We start from the raw sequence: 4,734 nt of genomic DNA, 5'->3' as shown, positions 1-4,734 counted from the left end.
GGAGAATGTTCTGTGTGCACTTGAGAAAAAAGTGTAATGTGCTCTTTTTGGATGGAATGTCCTATAAATATCAATTAAATCTATTTGGTCTATTGTGTCATTAAAGCTTGTGTTTCCTTTTTTTTTTTGCGGTACGCGGGCTTCTCTCTGTTGTGGACTCTCCCATTGTGGAGCACAGGCTCCGGACGCACAGGCTCAGTGGCCATGGCTCACAGGCCTAGCCGCTCCATGGCATGTGAGATCTTCCCAGACCGGGGCACGAACCCATGTCCCCTGCATCGGCAGGCAGACTCTCAACCACTGCGCCACCAGGGAAACAAGTGTTTCCTTATTAATTTTCTGTTTGGAAGATCTGTCCATTGGTGTAAGTGAGGTGTTAATATCCCCCACTATTATTGTGTTACTGTCGATTTCCTCTTTTATAGCTGTTAGCAGTTGCCTTATGTGTTGAGGTGCCCCTATGTTGGGTGCATAAATATTTACAATTGTTATATCTTCTTCTTGGATTGATACCTTGATCATTATGTTGTGTCCTTACTTGTCTCTTGTAACATTCTTTATTTTAAAGTCTATTTTATCTGGTATGAGTATTGCCTCTCTAGCTTTCTTTTGATTTCAATTTACATGGAATAGCTTTTTCTATCCCCTCACTTTCAGTCTGTATGTGTCCCTAGGTCTGAAGTGCGTCTCTTGTAGACAGCATATATTTGTGTCTTGTTTGTGTATCCATTCAGCAAGCCTGTTTCTTTTAGTTGGAGCATTTAATCCATTCATATTTAAGGTAATTGTCAAGATGTATGTTTTTATTACCATTTTCTTAATTGTTTTGGGTTTATTTTTGTAGGTCCTTTTCTTCTCTTGTGTTTCCCACTTATAGAAGTTCCTTTGGCATTTGTTGTAGAGCTGGTTTGGTGGTGCTGAATTCTCTTAGCTTTTGCTTGCCTGTAAAGCTTTTGATTTCTCCATGGAATCTGAATGAGATCCTTGCTGAGTAGAGTAATCTTAGTTGTAGATTCTTCCCTTTCATCACTTTAAGTATATCATGCTACTCCCTTCTGGTTTGTAGAGTTTCTGCTGAGAAATCAGCTGTTAACCTTATGGGAGTTCCCTTGTATGTTATTTGTCATTTTTTCCTTGCTGCTTTCAATAATTTTTCTGTCCTTAATTTTTGCCAATTTGATTACTATATGACTCGGTGTGGTTCTACTTAGGTTTATCCTACATAGGAGTCTCTTGCTTCCTGGACGTTGGTGGCTATTTCCTTTCCCAAGTTAGGGAAGTTTTCGACTATAATCTCTTCAAATGTTTTCTTGGGTCCTTTCTCTCTTCTTCTGGGACCCCTATAATGCAAATGTTGTTGCGTTTAATGTTGTCCCAGAGGTCTCTTAGGCTGTCTTCATTTCTTTTCATTCTTTTTTCTTTATTCTGTTCTGCAGTAGTGAATTCTACCATTCTGTCTTCCAGGTCACTTATCCGTTCTTCTGCCTCAGTTATTCTGGGATTGATTCCTTCTAGTGTAGTTTTCATTTCAGTTATTGTATTGCTTGTCTCTGTTTGTTTTTTCTTTAATTCTTCTAGGGCTTTGTTAAACATTTCTTGCATCCTCTCGATCTTTGCCTCCATTCTTTTCCGAGGTCCTGGATCATCTTCACTATCATTATTCTGAATTCTTTTTCTGGAAGGTTACCTATCTCCACTTCATTTAGTTGTTTTTCTGGGATTTTATCTTGTTCCTTCATCTGGTACATAGCCCTCTGCCTTTTCATCTTGTCTATCTTTCTGTGAATGTGGTTTTTGTTCCTCATGCTGCAGGTTTGTGGGTCTTCTTGCTTCTGCTCTCTGCCCACTGGTGGATGAGGCCATCTTAGAGGCTTGAGCAAGTTTCCTGATTGGAGGGACTGGTGGTGGGTAGAGCTGGCTGTTGCCCTGGTGGGCAGATCTCAGTAAAACTTTAATCTGCTTGTCTGCTGATGAGTGGGGCTGGGTTTCCTCCCTGCTAGTTGTTTGGCCTGAGGCATCTGAACCCTAGAGCCTACTGAGCTCTTTGGTGGGGCTTAGGGCAGACTCTGGGAGGATTCACACCAAAGAGTACTTCTCAGAACTTTTGCCAGTGTCCTTGTCCTCACAGTGAGCCACAGCCACCCTCTGCATCTGCAGGAGACCATCCAACACTAGCAGGTAGGTCTCGTTCAGTCTCCACTGGGGTCACTGCTCCTTCCCTTGGGTCCCGATGCGCACACTACTTTGCACCCTCCACGAGTGGAGTCTCTGTTTCCTCCAGTCCTGTCAGAGTCCTACAATCAAATCCCGCTAGCCTTCAAAGTCTGATTCTCTAGGAATTCCTCATCCTGTTGCTGGACCCCCAGGTTGGGGAGCCTGACGTGGGCCTCAGAACCTTCACTCCAGTGGGTGGACTTCTGTGGTATAGGTGTTCTCCAGTTTATGAGTTACCCGCCCAGCAGTTTTAGGATTTGATATTATTGTGATTGTGCAATTCCTACCGTCTCATTGTGGCTTTTCCTTTGTCTTTGGATGTGGGGTATCATTTTTGGTGAGTTCCAGTGTCTTCCTATTGATGATTGTTCAGCAGTTAGTTGTGATTCTGGTGTTCTCACAAGAGGGAGTGAGAGCACGTCCTTCTGCTCCGCCATCTTGGTTCTATATTGGAATCATTGCTTTTAATTGACATTTTAACTATAAATGTAACATATACACATGGTAAAAATTCGAACAGTGTTCAAGAGTATAAAACGGAAAGTAATTCTCCCTTCCTCACTGATCACAAGCCACTGTCCATGAATAAGCACTATTGTTTCTCATGTATCTTAAAAAAAAAAAAAAATCCTTATTACATTACTTTGGATCTTTTTTAAAAAAACTTTACTACTACTTTAGATGGTTTTCTTCAGCCGTAAGCAGTATCATTTTCTCAAATATTGCTTCATATTTTAAGTATACTTCTTTGGGGGACTGGCAAATTGGATATATCCTGCCTTCACCCCACCCAACCCCTGTCTTTTAACATGCTCTGTAGCCTCTCTTTTCTGATATCTTGGGGGAAATCCTGTAGTTTAGACCCTTTTAATTTTAAGAATGGTCTCCTTTTGGCCTCTGTGACTTGATTTCAATGATTAAAATTCTTACCAAGTCTAAATAAAAACCTGAGTCTCACATATGATTCCTAGCTTTTTTCCTCCCTTCCAGTCTTGGGCCACACACACAGCTGGGACCTATAGAGGGGAAATGACATGGTCATAGCCTTCAATTTCTCTATATTTCCTCTACCTCCATTTCAGTATTTGGAGGGGAGAAGAGATTCGACGAAAGAGACAAAATCTTTTTTTAAAAAAAATAAATTATTTATTTTTGGCTGCGTTGGGTCTTAATTGCTGCGTGTGGGCTTTTTCTCTAGTTGTGGCGATAAGGGGCTACTCTTCGTTGTGGTGTGCAGGCTTCTCACTGCGGTGGCTTCTCTTGTTGCAAAGCACGGGCTCTAGGTGCACAGACTTCAGTAATTGTGGCTCATGGGCTCTAGAGTGCAGGCTCAGTAGTTGTGGTGCAGGCTTAGTTGCCCCGTGGCATGTGGGATCTTCCCGGACCAGGGCTTGAACCTGTGTCCCCTGATTGGCAGGCGGATTCTCAACCACTGTGCCACGAGGGAAGCCCCTAAATCTTTTTTTTTCATATCTAGTACTATCATTAAGGTTCTTACTTGATTAATACTAGCTAAAGGAAGCCCTCTATGGTATGTGTCCAAATGCTACTTCTTTGTCAGCTGCATAATTGGGGTCCCTACACCAGAGCTCTCTGACGTGGGTGATACATATTCTGGCTGACATTACCTGTGTCCCTGTCTCTTGCCCTATTTCCACCTCTACCTCTGGTGGTATCTGCATAGTAATTTTCCTTTCTAGTATTTATTCTTCTATCAGTTGGAGTTGGGTAATGAGGGGATGCTCTCAGCAGACATTTATTCTGCGAAAATGTGTTTAGCTGCTGTGCTTTAGAATGTCCTTACTATTATTTTCATTATTGGGTCTTTAGCAAAATTATTAGACAATAAGAAAATTTCATTCACATATGACATTTGGTAAGTACTGTGAAATAAAATTCATATTTATGGCAAGACAAGAAAAAAATTTAAACATAAAAATTCTCTGCCCTTTGGCCTCCTTTCCCCCCACTGTGCATTATGTGTCCGCCTTATGCATTGACCCAGCCTCCCCCATCAGCAGGAGTATCTGCTTAACCATAAACAGCAACATTCTCCTAGCATCAACAAGACAACTCCTTAAATGATAACGTTCTTTCTTGATCTTGTAAAGGGTCACATGACCCACCATAATGTTGCTTAAATCTGGATTAAGTAACCTGTCAATAATATGTCATGTAATGTACAGCCCTCTGTCTCAAAAAACTTATATAAACTGTGTCTTGACTTCTAATGGGCAGAACAGTTCTCAGAACTTTTTGAGATGCTTTTCCTGGGTTATAAGCCTCAAATTTGGCTCAAATAAAAATTTCCAATTCTTAGATCGACTGATTAATTTTTCATCAACAGTACCTTTGAGGTCAGATAAACATGAGTTCCTACCTGAGCTCTACTGTATACTAGCTTGGGCAGGTGACTTCATCTCTTTGGGGCTTTGTTTCCTTATTTGTAAAATGGGAAAAATTATAATTACCTGGAAGGGCTGTTGCAGGGATTATAACACAATGCCTGGTAGTTAGTGA

Source organism: Kogia breviceps, chromosome 3 (assembly GCF_026419965.1).
Source record: "Kogia breviceps isolate mKogBre1 chromosome 3, mKogBre1 haplotype 1, whole genome shotgun sequence".
Taxonomy (NCBI): Eukaryota; Metazoa; Chordata; class Mammalia; order Artiodactyla; family Physeteridae; genus Kogia; species Kogia breviceps.
The sequence above is the reverse complement of the archived record's forward strand: the minus strand, read 5'-3'. Positions refer to the sequence as shown.